Source organism: Mastomys coucha, unplaced genomic scaffold (genome assembly GCF_008632895.1).
Source record: "Mastomys coucha isolate ucsf_1 unplaced genomic scaffold, UCSF_Mcou_1 pScaffold2, whole genome shotgun sequence".
In the NCBI taxonomy this organism is placed as follows: Eukaryota; Metazoa; Chordata; class Mammalia; order Rodentia; family Muridae; genus Mastomys; species Mastomys coucha.
This window is the reverse complement of record NW_022196902.1, coordinates 6,049,124-6,068,765: the sequence shown is the minus strand read 5'-3', so window position 1 is coordinate 6,068,765 and position 19,642 is coordinate 6,049,124. Positions and strand designations below refer to the sequence as shown.

The window sequence follows — 19,642 nt, the reverse complement described above, 5'->3', positions numbered from 1 at the left end:
TTTAATCAGGAACCTTCATTTTTACTTCTTCGCCAGCTAGCTTCTTTTATATTCTTCTATATCTTCTTCTTACATCTTACTAGTTACATCTTTCTACTTTCTTCTTACTTACTCCTATTTCCTACTTACTCCTATTCCCTACATCTTACTACATACATCTTGCTTCTATTCTTATTCTTACATCTTCTATCCTTACATCTTACTTCTATCTTTACATCTTACTTCTATATCTACATACTTACTCCTATCTATACATACTTACTCACTGTTATATTCTTACTTACTATTATTCCAGCCCCCAGCCCTTGTGGGTTAAATACTTTTGCTGGTCCCAATCAGCATCAGCTACGTGGCAAAACATAATAGGCTACGAGAAATCATGCCAGCATGCATCATAAACTAGAGGCACACAGCTTTTCCAACTAAGGCTTGTTTATCTCAATGCTCTCTGCTCTGGCCCGAGACCAGGTGTTCAATATATATATATATATATGTATATATATATATATATATATATATATGGTGGCAGCTGCGGCTCCCCACACTCTTTTCCTTCTGTTTGTTTCTCTTATCCAACTCCAATATGATAGTTTTTGTTTTATCTTATTATATTTTATTGTTAAAAATGTTTAGGTATGACACTGAGTCCTTTTGTGTAAGAGATTTATATAGCCATTGATGATTATGCTGAGCAATAATCCTTACTTTCCTAATTTACCTAGCGTAAAACTAATTTTATTTTTTCCCTTCATTGAAAATATTTTTCTCCTGACATGATATATTCTGATTCAACTTCCCCTACCCCTTCTTCTCCCATTTCCTTCCTCCACCTCCCCTCCTATCCAGATCCACCCCCTTTCTGGATTTCCTTATAAAACAAATAGGCTTTTAAGGGATAATAATATAACAAGAAGATTTTTAAAAACTAACACATCACAATTGGAGAAAAGAAGCAACCCTGGAAGAAAAAGAGCCCAAGAAAAGGCACAAGAGACAGAGACCCACTTATTCACATACTCTGGAATCCCATAAGAAAAACTTGATTGGAAGTCATACTATACATACAGAGGACACTCCACTTCGGCAGGGTTCCCTGAGCACTGAGGGGAGGCATTTGATGGAGACATCCTGTTGAGGGCTGAGCGCTCTGAAGTCTCACTCTGTGCATAATATCTGACTGCGGGTCTCTGAATTTGCTCTCATCTGCTGCAGGAGGAAGCGTCTCTGATGATGGCTGAGCAAGGCACTGATATACAAGTATAGAAGAATGTCCTTATGCGTCATTTGATTGCTATGTTTTTGTTTTTGTTTTTAGACCAGTAGTATTTGATTTTACTGTAGGATCTTGGGCTATCTAGTCTCAGGTTTTTGTTCACCGAAATAGTATTGGGTATGGGTTCCATCTTGTGGAGTGGGCCTTCAGCCAATTCAGAGAGTTGGTCACTCTCATAAACTGGGTGCCATCACTGGCTGCCCTAGCATATCTTGTAGGCAGGACACCATTCTTGACCAAAGAGTTTGAAGCTGAGTTGGTGTCTATGGCTTTCCTTTGAGAGTGAGCAGAATACTTACCTGAATCAAAGATGCTAGAAAGTAGAGATGAAGGCTCTGTGTCAGCTCCAGCTCAGCTGTACCAAAGATGCTAGAAAGTAGGGATGAAGGCTCCGTGTCAGCTCCAGCTCAGCTGTACCAAAGATGCTAGAAAGTAGGGATGAAGGCTCTGTGTCGGCTCCAGCTCAGCTGTACCAAAGATGCTAGAAAGTAGGGATGAAGGCTCTGTGTCAGCTCCAGCTCAGCTGTATCAATGATGCTAGAAAGTAGGGATGAAGGCTCTGTGTCGGCTCCAGCTCAGCTGTACCAAAGATGCTAGAAAGTAGGGATGAAGGCTCTGTGTGGGCTCCAGCTCAGCTTCTCCATGCTCAATGATTTGTGCAGGTGTTGGGTTCAGCAATGGGGCCTTGCCATCAGTTTGTGGAGAGCAACCTATAGTCTTTATGACAGCCTGGGTTGTTTGGGGTTTTCACGGAATTCCTTTAGCCAACAACTCAATTAGATGTAACTCAATCATGGCACTGGAAGCTGCATTTGTTGATAAGAGGTGACCTGGATCTTCCTTATCATTTGGGAAATCTATATCTATATCTATATCTATATCTATATCTGTATCTGTATCTGTATCTGTATCTGTATCTGTATCTGTATCTATATCTATCTACCTCTCTATATAATTTATTATTATATTATTCAGATAATATTCCATATTATATGTATATATTTTCTGAAGCTTCTCTACTATCCATCAAAGAGTCCTTAATAACAAATATGATCATAATATGACTAAGAAATAGCTGGGGCTTCCTAAGGGCATTTTCTTCACATAGCCGATGTTTCTAACAAATACCACAGTCACAGGCACCCTTTTCTTCTTGGGTTATAAAATTATAAAATCACAGATTTGAGCACAAATCCTGACCTTTCTTCTTCCTTCTGAACCAATACTGAACTGAATTGCCTAGCTTTACTGTTGATAGTAAAGGAGTGTTTGTTTTGATTTTTGATTGGTAGGGTTGTTCGTTTGTTTGTTTTTGTCTATAGTGTTTTATTTTGTCAGTCTTTAATCCAGGTAGCTTTGGTTAAGTTTCAATTCATGCCTGTGTAATCTCAGCACTCATTCTCAGGAGGCCAAGGTAGGAGGTTAATATTGAGGGGAACCTGATAGATATAGCAAGTGTCAGGTCAGCTTGAGCTACATGGTAAGATCCTGTCTCAAAAACAAAAGAAAATCTAAAATCTAACAAATATTTAAAAAATATATTTAAAAGAATTTTAAAAATGAAAACCAGCCAAATTACATTAAAGCCCCATATTTTATATAATTAAATTCTTTGAGCAAGTTGCTAGCTGAACTTATTAATGCTAGGCTTCATTCCTACACTTCCTTCTGCAGCTCTGTAACTATGTCCGGTACTCTGTCTATAGTACATCCTTTCAGGATCTAATTTCAGGACTCCCACAGAGAGTTAACTGCTCAGCTGGATACAGCACACATTCCTGCTGGCTCTCAGCTTATGGAAAAATTACTCAGATTTCTGTAGAGTTTTCCTTATGAACATTGGCCTGATGTTTCAAGATATTCTGTCATTAGAGAACAGTTAAAATGGAACCTGAAAATACTCAAGAACAAAAACACAGCCCCTGCACCTGAACACAGCCTCTGCACCTTATGCTAGGCACGAGATAACTATCAACTTGAAAGGCTCAAAAAATTTCTTGCAGAGAGAGACTCTGGGCATATTTTAGAAACATCATTTCAACCCAGAACTTTCCTAGGTCTCTGTATGGAATCTCTAGTGTAGTGTACAAGACTGAAGCACTGTAGAATCCTGTTCAGCCCTTTCACGCCTCAGCCTGTGTCTCCTAATGAAACCAGACTTGTTGGTTAGAAGCTTTTGCTTCACATACATGCCCAAATTTAGCCATCTTTATTCGACCACTTCTTGACTTCAGCACTGTGAAGCAAATCGGGAGAGTGGATCAGGAGAGCTCATTTCCGTCTATCTCTGCTACTGTGTATCCTAATTACAACTCTGTTCTTTTGTTTCATTCTCTTTATTGTGTTTATAGTTGTTGTGTGTCAGCCACTGGGCTAGGGAACCTGCAAATACCAATTTACTTACTCCCCAGTATGACTATAGGAATTGCCTGGTATACTCCTTACTTTATATGGATGGATAGACAAAAGGTCAGGGAAATTAGTATTATACTTGGATATCTGCTTATCTGTCTATTCATATATCCATATAACCATACATCTCCATGGGTAGGTTTTGATCCATTCAACATGAAGAAGAAACTCAGAAGTAGAACTTAGAAGAGTGAGCACCAGTACTAGCAGAGTGGGAAGCACTTAGCTTCAGTTCCTGTGCTAGTGTCCCCTCCCCTGCCTTGCCAGTATACACCCGAAAAGCAAGTTTAGGGGTGAAAGATTCTGTTTGGCTTATCATTTCATAGATTTACATTGTTCTTCACCTGATTACATTACGTCAAGCCCGAGATGAGACCAAACCTCATATTGGAGGGCATAGTGGAGTGCAGCTGCTCACCTCAGGCTGGTCAGTCGTGGGAGGATGGACAGAGACCAGTGCGTCTCTCCAAGTCTCCAGTCATCTACATCTTTCAGGTATGATCCACTCCCTAAAGTCTGAATCATCTACCAGAACAGCACCAGCAGCCTTCAGTGCATCAGATGCAGGGAGAACTTTCTATCCAATCTCTAACAGTTCAAGAGAAAGAAGGGTGTTGGGATGAGAAAGAAGCACAAGAAGTCCCGGTCTCTGCTAAGACAAAACAAACAGTAACTAGTGGGACATAATACAAAACAAATAAGCAAAGAAAAAACAGAAACAGATGGAACCAAAAGTATATATTATATCCTACTCATATTCCAGGACATGAAAAATACATCTACAGTGGAAAGAACAATAATAAAGTAGCTATGCTTTTTTAATTTGAATTTGAATTACCATTTATTTAGATAGTGTCTCCTCCCCATAACTGTGTAAAGAAGGCAGTCTTATCCTCATTTTTTTATAATGAAAAAGTTAGTAGACTTTAAATGAAGTAGGAGAACTTCTTCATATCCTCATAAGCAGTGATTAGCAGAGCCAGGTTTTACATCCAGCTCTGTCTACCTCCAAATCATGGATCATTTTTTTTTTTTTACCAACCTACATTTTTGAGACTTGAAGCCCAGGTACTGAAGCAGGGGTGGCTTGGGAACATAAGCTATGTTATGGGTCACCCGTAGACAAAATTAAACTAGATTTTTATTTCAATAGCAAGAATATAAGAAAGCTAAACCTAGCACCTACTAACTAGCTGCAGGACACTTCATTTCATACAAGTGGTAATGTCTGTGTGCCTTTGGAAGAGGTGTATTGGGCATGTGTCCCTGTTGAGTCTCTACTTATCCTGTCTTTATCTTATCTTACTACCTTGTCCTTTTGGCACCCGGTCACAAAGCGGTTTATGCTAAGCAGTAGACTGTTACTGAGCCTCATGCCTATCTGATGCCCTGGATGTGTGACCCACTAGAGTTATGGGGTGCTGCAGTGCCATTTTCATCCAAGAACCACATAACGTTAGTGAAGCCGGGCTAGAGAGTGTTTTCATTGCTCCACAGAGTCTGTAGGTTTTCCTCCCCCTTCTCTCAGAATCATCCGGGTTCCAGCTTCATTCGGTCCTTATTAAACAAGAAATTGATTAGATGGGAACATTTGTAAATACTAACCTCATGGAAAACATGGTTAATGTTGTGTCTAAGATGTTCACAGTTCATCTAAAAGGATTCAATGAGAAGTTAATAATGACCAAGTGGGGCTGGAGAGATGGCTCAGCAGTTAAGAGCACTTGACTGTACTTCCAGAGGTTCTGAGTTCAGTTCCCACATGGTGACTCATGACCATCTGTAATGGGATCCAATGTCCTCTTCTGATATGTCTGAAGACATGGCATACATAAAATAATAAATAAATCTTTAAAAAAGATTTTTAAAAAATGACCACATGATTTCAAAATGAGTCATCTGAAAGGATACTGATGCGAAGTCAAATAAGTTACAGACATAACACTGAGGCATGCCCCCAAAAGAAAGCCCTTGCAGTCTTGGAATTGACTAGGTGCTCCTCCATAATTACATAGCTGCATAGAACCCTAGCCTTATCTTTCTTAGAGTGGCCTGCCAACTAAAAGCAACCAGGTGAAGTATCCCCGAGACTTAGAAAATGTCAGATGATCTCTCTTATTGCAAGATGCCTGATCTTAATTTACCTCTATTTAGCTTGCAAATTTTATTTGGTGACAGATAATAGTACTGTAGATATTGTCAATGTATTGATTGATAAAATACACTAGAAGAGAAAGAATTCCTACTTGCTACTTGAATGTATAGTTCTAAAGTATTGTTTCATGATCACTGAAGGTAGAAGAGGAAAATAAATCCCCTTTGGTTTAAGGATTATTGGGGAAGAAGGTCTAATGACTGAAGGTTTTTTTCAGGACAGAATTGAAAGAAAACCAGCATAAATATTTATGATCTGTTTCCAGTCTCATCTCTTAATTCTAGATGCTTATTTACTTTAAAGCAGAAAGCAAACCTCTTTCATGCAACAGGCATTACTCAGTGCACACCACTCTAGAAAGGATGCACATATGGCACTCACACCTCAAGTCTTCCCTCCTGCTCCCAACACAGACATAACTAATCAATCACAGCACTCTTCTCTGCCAAGCTTGGAATTAGGTTTAAAAAAAAAAAAAAAAAAGATCCTTCCACCTTAGTGCTCCAGGAAGGTCCTCTCCAACCATGACAGGTGTCCTATAAGTTGAACTAAGTTTACTTTTTCTGTCTAGCATTGGTATTGCAAAAAAGATGAATAAAAAGCTGTTCCTGAAACAGACTTGGCAACAGTTACTACAAAAGCAGGAGGAAAATGATGAAATTTCTATGTTAGATGACATTGATATACTGATAAAGGAATAACACATTATCCCTGAAGGACAGGGAAAGTGTTTCTGAGTAGGAATGAGAGTGCATGAAATTGGAAGAACAGAGACTTTCTCCCCTTTTTGGTCAAGGTTGGGTGAAGCATAGGGTATCTAAGTCCCATGACCTGGGAAGGCCTTTCTCAACCTGGATTTAAGCAGGACACTGACAGAAGCTGGGAAATAGGTTTCAGGTTCAAGAGTACGACCTCTTTGATTGCCAAGTAAGATGTTAAGGGTATTTTCTTATGGAACAATTAAGTCAGAAGTGTGTGACTCCCTTGGTGGCTAAGTGATATTCTCAAGGGGTCTTCATTCACAGCACATTGATGAGTGGCCTTTGATCCTGGAGGGAGTGCCTTAGATGGCTGAATACTTCAGTGTTGTCACCTCTATGAACATGCACAGCTTGTGCTAATAGCTGTAGAAGATATTCAGGAGAGAAGGCTTCTGATTTAACATACCACGAACAAAATACTGTGGTCACCAGGGTGCAGGATAGAAGGCTTATTCAGCCCAGGTTTCTAGGTGGACACCAGCTTTTCCCCATCTCATTTGTGTGATTTATCAATCATACCTCCTAAGGCCACCTAAATCTGAGAGCTGATCATCAAAACATTGAACATGACTCAAGTTAATATTAGAAAAATCTCTGGCATGTATATGGGACTGTTAGCAAAGTTCTTTCTCTCATGTGTCATTTAATGTTCACAACTACCAAGGGTCAGTGGAAAAGTTTTGTTAATGTTACTTGAGTGGTAGGTATTGTCATTGTCCACAGTCAAGATTTAAAATAAAAAATAAAATCTGTAAAACAGCAAGAAAAGAAAGACTGACTGATTATCTCCAGCGATTATTCAGAAGACAATGAAAAGGAAGGATATCCCCTATTCTCATCTCATACCACATAAATCACAAAGACGGCTGTATGGGATTAGTGAGAGTCATCTCTGGTCTCTTCCAGGTGAGCAAGCACATCTAAGATGAACCAAATAGAAATTAGTACCCCATTATGCCCAGGCCACATTAAGTTTGACAGACTATCCCAGTTTGAGATGTTGTGGCGAAAAAAGTACATTTTCAGAAGGAAAATATTTGTTGGTGAAAGAATGGAAAAAACTAATGTATAAGAAGAAGCAAGATCAAGTTGAAGGGTGTTGAAATAAATGGGGTGAAGAGGAGGAAGAAAAGGCGAGGTGGTACTGCGTTGGGGGCTGGGGATGAGTGTAGTTAGTGTGACCAGACAAAAAGAGTAGAATCCAGGGACTGATTGTCCTGTCATTTTAATACAAGGAGCAGCAAAATGTCCCAAAATGGATATGCAGATACAGGTTGTGTAACAGATAGAATTAGATATCTAGAGATATCTAGGGTGTGTGTGTGTGTGTGTGTGTGTGTGTGTGTGTAGTGGGGGAAGCTTTTAGCTCAAACAGATTGTCAGTATACAGCTTCTCATGGTGATTTGATTTTTTTCCCCTGGGGCCTTACACTAAATTTACTGCTTCTTTCATTTTATTGATACTATAATGGAATTTGATACACTCTAATTCAGAAACTAAAATGTTTATTCATTTCATATGTCAGTACAAAATCCAATCAAGAAAAATTACTGCCCCTCTGGAAGCTCCATTTGTACAGAATGATAATTGCTTCACAAGGAAATAAACAAGTTTGGGAGAAGGGTGTTCTTCAGCATCAGCCAGTGACACAGTCCCAATGTGCAGCTCATTATTGATGTTTTCTGCAGTAGATTCAGTTTATACCCTACAAGGAAAAGTTAAGAGCTCCATCTCTCCATCAGTGGTTTGTGAGCTTACAAGCATCCTACGCACACTTTAACAGTAGTAAAATGCTTGATGCAGACCTTCTGTGATTTTGTGAAGAAATATAGCAACTAGAAACATAAACTTTCAAGCATAGGGCTTGTGTTCAGGTCACAAAGATGAAGGTTTGAGACCTGGCTTCTACTGAGCATTCACTTCAGTGTAGGGAAATGACTGAAGACTTCTGAGTTTGTTTCCTTCAGGTTTCTCCTCAGAGTTAGCTAGGAATTAAACTCCATTATTCATTCCACACAGAAACTGGGATACAAAAATTAGTAGTAAATGTTACTATGTGAAGTACACCAACCAATAGCTAACCTTTGTCAAGGAACTTAAATGTGTCTTACATGTACAACTCATGGAGCCTCAGTAATCATATGAAAGAAATACATTTTTAAAAACAATTAGCCAATTGAAATGAGAGGCGGGTATTCTCAAAGCATCATCCTCACTTTCAATACCAGTCTTTAGTGCAGTATTCCAAATTACTCCAAATTTACAGACTTGCTAGAAGGTCTCATGGTACCCAGGAAAGCTGTTATGTCATGGTTGTGGTTTATTAAGAAAAAAGGTACTGCTAAAGTCAGCCAGTGGATGAGGTGTGTGGAGCAGAGGATGGCAGATTCCAGGGGTGGGGCTTGCATTATCCTTGCTCTGTGTAGTATTGCCAATAGGAAGCTCACATGAGCTTTGGGGGTCAGGGTTCTGGTGTAACCCAATCATGGACTACAGTGTGGCTGATCTTTAGTTTCCAGCTCTTGTTGGAGGTAGAACTGATAATAGCCGTGTTAGCCTTCTAAGTACTATGGCCAAATACTGAGAAATTTTGAAGGGAGATTTCACCTGGATCCAAGGTTGCAGCGATTTCAACACAGGTGTAGCTGGTTCTGTTGCTTTTGTTGTTGCTTTTCAGGAAGACTGCTGAATATAGTACCCAGGATCCTTTGGTAAGGCAAAATGCTCACCTCATGGAGGGGGCTGGAAAGCAAAAAAGAAAGGGCGGGCTAGAGTCCCAAGATCTACTTCAGACATATGCCACCAAGGCCCTAACTTCCTCACCAAAAGCCCCACCTCCTAGAGAGTTCCATCAAATCCCTTCCAGTAGTGCCAGGCCTTTAGCAAACATACCTTTGAGGACCATTTAAAAATACAAACAATGGCAGTGGCCCAAAGTCCTCATTGTAAGTCGCATTGTGAAGATGTCTGAAAGCCTACATACCAGAGGAAATCAGTTCATTTAAATCAGGACATTCCAAGGGCCTGGGAAACAGTATCCAAGGGCAACTACCTACCTCTAGATAAAGCTGAGTTTTCACTGCTAATGTTACTTGCGTGTGATAGGTGAAGAAATGGAAGCAGAGAGCGCTCATGAAATCCTGAGCTAGTAATTCAGAGTCAAGATCTAAACCTAAACATTCCTTTTGGCTGCCTATAGAAATCCATTGATTCTCATGAAAGCAAACTCCTGGTAAATAGTAGGTCCTGGATTTGAGCCCCAGTAGATCTAATTGAGGGGTTCTTGGTCTTTTTGTACCTCTCTGCCCCATTTTTTTCTGCAAAAGTGTGAGGGCATCTCTGAACATTGTTCATAGACTCTCCTTGCTTCCTCGGTGAGGTTGTTAGAAGCCCCGACTGGTAAGCTAAGCCTTGCATACAGCATCTATCTCAAACGTGAACCTGTGAGGTTTCCTGGGAGTTCTTAAACCAGTAGGAGTAAACAGGTTTGTACTGGCCTTGATAATGATGTTATCTGTGATACCAACATTTCTGTGGAGTCAGGGGATTGTGGGTAGTAGCAGAACTTATCAACACAATTGTGCAAGTTTGAAGCCAGAAGATATTGATGGTCTTGGGCTCAACCCATCTAAGGATTAAGGAATCAGAGTTAGGATTGGCATCCATTCCATAGAGTACATCTCAGCTGTGTGTATAAGAGATGCATTCCCTCACATGGGTTTGAATGCACAGTTATATCTTGGAGGCTGTCTCCAATACCCTGAGATTTAGGGTGTAATTATAGAAATCAAGCTACAGCTTGTTTCTTTAAAGACAGTCTCTCAGCTCCTTGTCAGGCCCCAGTGGTGTTTTGGAGTGTGGTAGGAGGACATCCACCCTCCCCACCACCCTCAGAGAGCAGCAGCTTCTCTAGGTGGCCACTGCAAACACAGAGCAGATCATTGATGAAAATCAAAGGGGCGGGCGCCTCCCACTCACACAGCTGATGTGCCATGCACAAGGCCAGCTCATCCCTTCTGCAGGAGTGAAATAAAGTTAAATAAAACAAAAAATAAGTACACATCCCCCTCTTCTCCCTCCTCCCCACATCAGAGAGCCAGAGCCTTTAATCAGAATTTCCCAAAGGAAGTCATAAGCACGTAGATTTTTAAAATCTTTCAGGAAGAGATTTTCAGGAGCATGGAGACCAGTCTCAAGGATAGGGGATCTGAAACAATGTCTCCATCTAACAACTTAAACTTCTCAGAATATGGTAGGCCAAACTATTCTTTATTACTAGTTCCCAGCTCATAAGGCAGTTCCCTTCTTTAAGGGGAAATGGAGCAGCCAACTGCCACTTATGTTTAATTTGGGTTTGTAAGAGGGGCTCTTCTGTTACTTAAAAAGGAGAGAACATGTAATTAAATCATGTGAACATGTTAAAAATTACAGAAAGTGCACCACAAAGTAATTTGAGTTTTTATCGACCCCATTACAGTTTTTATGGTGCTTTCACACTTGGTGTTAATGGCCGTGGCTGCAAAGTACCCCAAAGTTTCTTCCCAGTGTTCTTGTACTCTTACTGTATCTTCGCTCCTGTGAGGATGACAAGATGGCTGGAAGCTGTTTCCTCAATATATTGTCACAGGGGCATAGTTGATCCATGTTTGTTGGACACCAATGAAAATGATACACTTCTTGTAGGTCGTGAGAAAGAAATGAGCATAGGTTGCTCATATTACAGCCACAGTAAGTGGGAGAGCATGAGCCATCCTAAGCCTGCTAGGTCGCATCACAGCCAGGCTTACACACAAGTGAAGCTGGTGATGGCTAAGGCCAGCAGTGAGCCTGAGGGGCTCAGAGTTCTGAGCTCTGCTCTTCTTTCCCTGTTCTCCTTATGAGCCCTGGTTCCAGGGCTATTGTTAAGCGCTTCTCCATGGTGTAGCTTCCAGAGCTACTCCTGCCCTCCACTGCTGCCCTCTTCTGTCTCCTGTTGCAGCTCCACCAGTTGGTTAGTGCTCTTTGTAGGCCACGTATTTAAAGCCTCTACAAGCGAGGATGTAATTGAGGTCGGCAGGCAGGATCTGTACCATCCCCTCCAGTGAATGTGAGTGAATGTGTAGTACAATAACCAACTCTTCACAAAGTGCTGCCTGAGTGTCGCAAAGGCTGGCTTGGGTCAAGTAGTGCTTTTGTCTCCATCAGGTGCTGATCAAGAAAGTGGAAGTAAAGATATATTTCCAGTGAAGCCATGCATCAGAAATCTAGAAACAAGCAAAGCAACAAACAAAAAACTTTGTATTTGGTGATTATCAAGAACTTTTCAGAAAGCAACATCGTGAGCAAGGCCTGGTGCCATTGGTTCCCAAGGATTAGGGGATCTAATGCAAGACTTGCAAGTCCATGACCAGCCTGTGCAATTTAATGAAACCCTGTCTCAAAATAAAAAATAGGAAGAATTTTTAAATGGCTGGGAAATACAGCTTAGTGGTGGATCTTTTGCCTGGCATGTACAGCCCTAGGTCCAATCACCAGAAACAAATGAGTAAGGGATCTCAAACAGCAAGTATAGGAATACATGGGGGAGAGAAAGAAAGGAAGAGGGAGGGAAGAGAAGGACAGAGATGGAGGGGGGGAGAGTGAGAAAGAGAGGGGGAAAGAAAGAAATAAAGAAGGAAGGTGTAGGGAATGGGAAGTAACAAGGGGGAGAGAATGGAGAATGGTGGGCACCACTGTGGCTGTGCAGAGGGAGGGGCACTCCACCAGTGGCAGCTCTGTCTGATCCCCAGCAGAATCCTCTGCCCTAGCTCAGTATGCTATGAACCCTGTACACACAGCCCAGGTTCTCCATTGCCTTTCTCCACAGTCCTTTTCACTGGTATCTTCATATCCGTCCATTCCTTTCTACAGTCCTGGGAAGAATCACACGGCCTTCCCTGGTTTAAATGTTTTCACTCCAGATACTCTGGTTTGGACACAAGATAAATAAAATGCCAATCAGGACTTTGTAATCTCAAGACATCCTATCTGTGGCTTATGTTGAAACAAACTTTTTTTTTTTTTAAGTATCCATACATATTGATTTGCAGAATCTAGAATGTGATCTGTATATGGAAAATGTTTGAATTAAATTGAAGAATCTTCATGGAGTTTATCCTAGATAACTTGAGGTAAGGGAGCCATCACAGTGTCTGTTCATAGGAAAGCCAGAGGGAAAGTAGATACATCCAAGTTGTCACTACACGCCAAGATTGCTAGCATTGTCCAGAGTCCAGAATAAACAAGCTTAGACTCTCCCCATCAAGACTTGTGGTAACTACAGCAACCCAGCAGTACTGTGTTGACTGATTCCTACCTTCTAGAAATACAATAGAGTACATTTCCTTTGTTTTAACCTTCTCTACTGTGATCATTTCTATAGCAGCCTGTCTCACCTCATCAATTGACCTTCAGGCATCTCCTGAGTGGTTTACACACACACACACACACACACACACACACACACACACACACACACGCACACACACACACAGTTTATAAGGCTCATGGTTCTGAGGTCTGGGACGTCCAAGAGCATTGTGCCACTACTCAACTAGATCTAGGTGCTGCATCTTGGCATGGAGGAAACCAAGGGAGTGTGTGCCCACTATTAAAGTCAGTGTCCAAACTCATTTCATATTAGGAATAAGAAATAACTCACTCACCTCAGAGATAACAGTGTGAATTACATTTTGAATGGCAGGCAGAGTGTATGACCTAATTGCTCCCCAGAAGCCCAAGCTCTTGATATTGTTACAATGGTAATCACATTTCTGCATTCGGGCCACAGCTCAGTCATAGGAAACTAACACAGGCATAGAGCTGTATTTGTTTTATAAAGCAATGGGTGTCATAATGGTACTTTTATTCATGTACACCATATATTTACCATATTCATCCTCCATTACTATCTCCTGCCCCCCCTTGACTAATATTCTCTTCCTTTTTCCTAGTCTTAGAACCAGTATGAACATAAAATAATGCCACACATAACCATTCTCTAAATATACACATAACCATGTTGGTTTTTGTCCCATGCAAAAAGGATGATCTTACTTTCTTATAGGAATAGTAGAATTGGGTTCCAGGTCTTACCCCCCGTCTGTAAGACAAATTTCGCCAGAGCTATACTCAGTATGATGCTACCCCAACTACTTTACCAAATTTTTATTTATGCTAGCATTGTTCTATGAGAATATGTTTTCCAAACTGCAAAGTGTGACCTTGAGCCATGTTCTCTGATAAATGGGATCTTCAATATTGTCACATAGTGATGTTAACGGTTATTACTGCTGTCAATAACTCACAGTCACTTCATATGATGCAAACGCACAGACTGTTCCCAGATGAAATATATAGGTGTGGGCTTGTGTGGACCAACAATGTATAGCTGTCTTACGGAGTCCTCAGTATTTGGAGTAAAAAAAATCTAAATATTTCCACAGACAAAGTCATTATCAAAGTAGTTGGACTATATATTCAAAGAATTTCTTATCAGGCACTCTAACTGTCCTTAAATTCTTAACACTAAATAAGGCTTCTACTCTGACAGCACAGTTTCCCATCTCTGGAAGCTCCCGCTCATTTCCTTGTATTGAATCCCATGAGTTCTGATAACAGTTCTCCCTGCTGCTTAGGGCAGGAGACTTTTCCTGTTAGGCCTGCAACAGAAACTCTTTTAAATCTTCAAACTCATCAAAGACACACCCTTTCCAGTGTTGAAGTCTTCTCTTGCCAGTCACCATAGAGGAGTGCTTTGAACTCAGTTCCCACTGACCTGCTTCTCTTCCAAGGATGGTCCTCTTCTATTCAAGAAAGTATATCTTGAAACGATCAGGTTCCCACATTACCTGGGTCTGCCAGCTTAAGATGCAGTAAACAAAAGAAGAATAGGGGCTCTTACTCACAATGGAGAGAGCTGGCGAAAACAGAGAAAACCAAAGCCGTTTCAAGGATGTGACTTAGAGGCAAAGATCTTTAACATGCCTGGTCCCACAGTAAGTAGCACCTAGAATTGTCTATGCATAAGTGGAACTTTTGGAATAAGTTGGCTTCCCATGGGGATCATGGGAAACGTAAAACAAGCCATTTAAATTAGAACCTTCCTCAGTCATGTGATGAAATCGAACCCTGGACTTCCTGCTGGTGGGTCTGGTCAGATGTAAGCACAACGTGAAGAACAAACTCTGGAGTGCTTTTCTTTCCCCTCCTTCCCCTCCTCCTTTTATTCTTTGTGTTGTTGTTTGCTGTTGTTGTTGTTGTTGTTGTTCTTTCCTCCTGTTCTTAAGTGTTGACTCTGGGCTGTCCAGTTGATTCTGTTAGGTTTTTTTTTTTTTGTTTTTCAATTTGATTTGCATGGATGGATGGATGGTGTAGCTATAGTAAAGAATTTCTTGATTTTCCTTCTAGGAAAGCCATTAGTAGAGTTGTAATGCCCTATGGAAGCACTGGAATGGAGGCTCTTCCTGTACCATAAGACGCTCTACTCCCATCTAATGTATGGATGAAGACAAGTAGCTGGGAAATGGGTACTATTAAAAGTTAGGGCACTTTAACAAAGAAATTCAATATGAATGCTAGTTTAAATATTATTCCCATTTTTTTTTATCAGCCATAGCACCCTGAATGCACCCTATCATATTTGATCTCAGATGCTAAGCAGGCTCTGGCTTGGCTAAAGTTACTCGCACGGCTGACTTCTGTCTTTTCAAGGCTGCATTTTAGTTGGGTACATTTGTGTGCTTATCTCTGAAGCCACCGTTTTATTGTACACTGGGACTACTGGCTGACATCTCAAACCCAAACAATGGATCTTTATTTGCCATCAATAAATTCAATTTTGATAGATTTAGCCATTTTTCTTGCACAGTGATTTTTTCAATTTCTGCCTGAGTTATTGAGCTCTTAATCCAAACAAAATCTTCTGCAGATGCCAAGCAAATAAAAATGGAATAGTTACAGCCGAACGAGAAGAGGAAGGGAGAGTCCTCTAAGATGAACTACCAACATAAAATTCCCCATCTCATCTGCAGCTTGTAGCAGATTCTGGCCCTGTGTGTTTATCACTTTGCTTATGCTAAAATATCAGAAGGGGAAAATTGCATTTTCTTTTAAAAAAACAAAAGTGTCTGGAACCTATCTGCTTTGTTTTACCACAAACTCTTAGAAAAGTGTCAACAATAGATAGAAACATTAAGATAATTCTCCTCTTTCTCTCTTTAGGACAGCTAGAGGGTGGGACTGTAAATCTTAAGATCTTATGATTGGTTTTGATTACATTTTAACCTTTGGTCTTATTTTCACCAAAAGCACGTGAGTAGAGGGGACAAAAACCACACATTTAAGATGTATGACTTGCCCATAACTGGCTATTTTTGAAAGAATTGTGTCAAAGGTCTTTGTCTTTTTTTGTTTGTTTTGTTTGCATGACAAGACCCTGTGTAGCCCAGGCTGACCTCAAATTCAAAAGTATCCAAGGAAGACCTCAAATCCCTGATTCCTCTGTGTCTGGAGTTCTGAGGTTATAGAAAGGCACCACCTGGCATGCTTTCTACAGAGGTCAGCATTCTTGAACTCTCATACTTCAGCATAGAGTGTTTTTCAAAGGCTTTTGATTATTTTAAAAGCTGCTTTTTTTTTTTATGTTTGCCTACATGCATGTGTGTGTACCACGTGCATATCTGATGTTTTCACAGATAGAAGACGTATTCAGAGCCTTTGGAACTGGAGTTAAGGATGGTTGTGAACTACCATGTGGGCACTAGGAACCAAAGCCAGGTCCTCTGCAGAAGCAGCCAGCTCTTAAATCGCTGAGCCACTTATCCAGCCCTATGCCTGCTTTTGAACTTCCCCTTTTGGATGAAGTTTGCATTACTATTTTGTTTCTCGAAAGGTTTCCAGCTCTGAAGGCCCAGCAAGGAAGCAAAGGTGCCATGCTTCGTGTTGTTTGCTCTAATTTTGAAGACCTTGTAAACTGGGTTTTTAATATGCTGCTATAACTTACAACACATGGGCCTTTGTATCTGGAGTCATTTTTAAGGTTCTGGGTAGTGTCATGAGAACAGGGAACTATAAGCCAGGGTTCCTCTTTAGCCACACACACACACACACACACACACACACACACGTGCTTTTAAGCCCTGTCAACTGGAATAAACCTTGATAACCCCTCCGTGTGTTCTAATTCTCACCTACACCTAGAGGTATCTGCAGATGGAGATGACTTTTAAAGTGTGTGCTTTAATGAGCGGCTGAGGTCCTACATATTCATTACTTCATACCTAAATATTCATCGCTGCAATGTTAAGTGCTGTGTGGTGGTTCTTCTTTTTATAATTGGAATTTTATAAGGAAAAGAAGAAGGGAGGATGGGGAAGAAGCGGATAACTATTGACTACTTGATATCAATCAAGGCATGGATTTATATAATTTAATACAACAACCCAATAAGGATGATATTATTATCCACATGCGGCAGATAAGAAACAAAAACATAAGAAAAGTTATGTTGATGTCCAGGGTTCTCTGACTTGACCTAAGAGTATTTGAATTTAATTTTTCCCAAAGACAAAACCAGGCATTCCCCCTATGAGACCGAAGCATTAATTATTTTCAACACAAATGTTAGCGAATGGGGGCTCTAAGTTTCTCCTTCAGGAAAGACAGGTCTCTAGTGAGTCTGGCTAGAGGGATTCACAAAAGCTTGAGCCCAGTCAGGCATTTCATTCCTTGAAAGCAACTTCCAGCACGTTGAGACACATCAATAGAACTGTGCTTACTCAGGCAGAACTCAAGAGGTACCATGCTCCTGTCGCTAGCACTGAAGAACTCAGTACCTTGCATTTTCATCCTCGCTCTTCTGGAGAATTCAGTAAAACTTTTTTTTAAAGTTTAATCTTCTCTTCAGTGCTTCTTAACCAGCAGCTCCTGGTCATTAGCATGTGTCTTTCATGGTCTTAGATGGCAGAGAAAATCAAAAGGGGCCATACTTAAAGTATGGAGAGAGAAGCTAGCATGGAGCTGAGGCGGAGGTACTCTAGTTCATAAGAGAAACCTCTGCTTCACAAGAATATGAGGAGTGTGGCTGAATGGTTTCAAGGGCTAGACCTAAGAGTTAGGGATGGTATAGACTAAGAAGAGCCATTGCGCTTGTGTCTTCTGTCCCCAGCATCAACTGTAATAGACTCAGACAAGGTCTCTGACCTCCATTTGAACAAGACTTCGAGAGATGCTTCCGTCCTCATTTTGCCTTTTTAGCAGTGTTGAGTGAGCACCATGGACCATTCTTTCTCTTTATTCCATCCATGGGTACCCCCTATACCACACTCTCTCTTCTCATCTCCGTGGCTCCTTTCTTTACTGAATCCCTATTGCAAGCTGGCCTTCGGTCATTAGCGTGCAGTTTCTGAAGGTTCAAGGCTAGATGTCCAGTTCTGTTCATTGTCTTATTTGCAGTGCTTTGAATTGCATCCCAGATTCTTTTACATGCTAATCAGTGGTCCATAACTAAGCTACACTCCAAATCTACCTTCACTGTCTGTGATTTTGGTTTGTTTGTTGTTTTGTTGTCTCCCAGGTGTGGTTTCCCATCACCCTTGGACCCTTACAGGTCATTGGATTCCTGAAACTGGAATTACAGGTGGTTCTGAGCCGCTTGGCATAGGTCCTGGGAATGAACATTCAGTCCTCCGGAAGAGCGGCAAGCACTCTTAGCCCCTGATCCACCTCTCTGTCCCTAACCTCTTGAGTCTTACTGAAAATCTTTCTGAAAATCATATCCATACCAACAGCTTCATTTTTTGTCTTTCATGAGAAGTCTGTACCATGCTCTAGACTCCTTATGAATCAGATCACAAATGTCTATCGCTCTAACATGCTCATCACCAAAACTAGTATATCTCCCACTGTTTCCTGTGTACAGATTTACAGGCCAGCAACCCAAAAGGACATCAAAAATGATTCCTTGGGTTTCAGTTGAACAGTTGCTTAGATAGTGAAGCAGCAAAAGAACTGTTTGTGAATTTAAGTTTGGATTTAACTTTATTTGAGCCAGTAGAAGGCTGCAGAACTATAGAATTTGAAAGTATGACTTGGAGGCCAAATGAAAGTTACAATAAACTTTAGGGTAAAGTTGAACTGCAGAGACAGTAAGAGTCTTCTACTTCCTATGACGCCATGCCCCATCCCACCGTACTGCATTGGTTCAGTGCATAGAGTTATGATGTGTAGTTATTGAATAGTTGGAGACATAGGGATTGTCAATTAAACACAAAGACCTGAATTCAGACCCTGAACAGAGATGGTAAAAATGGGTGAGGCACTGCATGCCTGTTACCCCTGTGCTTTGGATTCAGTGACCTCCAAGTTCAGGGAGAGACCTTGTCTTAAAAAAAATAATAATAAAAGATCAAGCTATTAATGAAGACACCCATGTGTGCACATGCATATGAACATGTACACATATACAACATATACACAAATAAATACATTATTATTTTTTAAATACTTGGAATTTTCTTCTTCTGCTTTCTTTTGAGAAGCAGTAAGCTTAATCTACATATTCATTTATTCATCTATACTTTCATGAGACCATGTGGGCCAGTTATATCTAGTCTATATCAAAAGCACTGGAAAATAATTCTTTGGAGTGCTGTGATCACAACGAAGAATCCAGCAATGGCTAGCTGAAGCAATAAAAAGATGGTAATACAAACAAACATTCTGTGCTCACTCCCTGCAAGTCCCTCTCAGGAATGTCTAGTACAATCTAATGTAGTGCCACACAGAACTAAGAGATCGATTGTTACTCCATGTCTTAGTTAAGGTTTCTCTTGCCATGATGAAAACATAGTGACCAACAGTATTGTGGGGAAGAAAGGGTTTGCCACATCACTGTTCCTCACCAAAGGCAATGGGGGCAGGAACTCTCAAACAGGGCAGGAGCCTGGAGGTCAGAGCCGATGCAAATCCATGAAGGAGTTAGTGTTGCTTTTTTTTTTTTTCATGCCAATAATTAATTGAAC

At 40.7% G+C, this 19,642-nt stretch overlaps 1 protein-coding gene across 3 annotated transcripts in view; it reads left to right on the top strand.

The window, feature by feature from the left end:
• Positions 1 to 19,642, top strand: part of Aig1 (androgen induced 1) — a 235,147-nt gene that overhangs the window by 138,449 nt on the left and 77,056 nt on the right. The gene's annotated exons all lie outside the window — the stretch shown is intronic.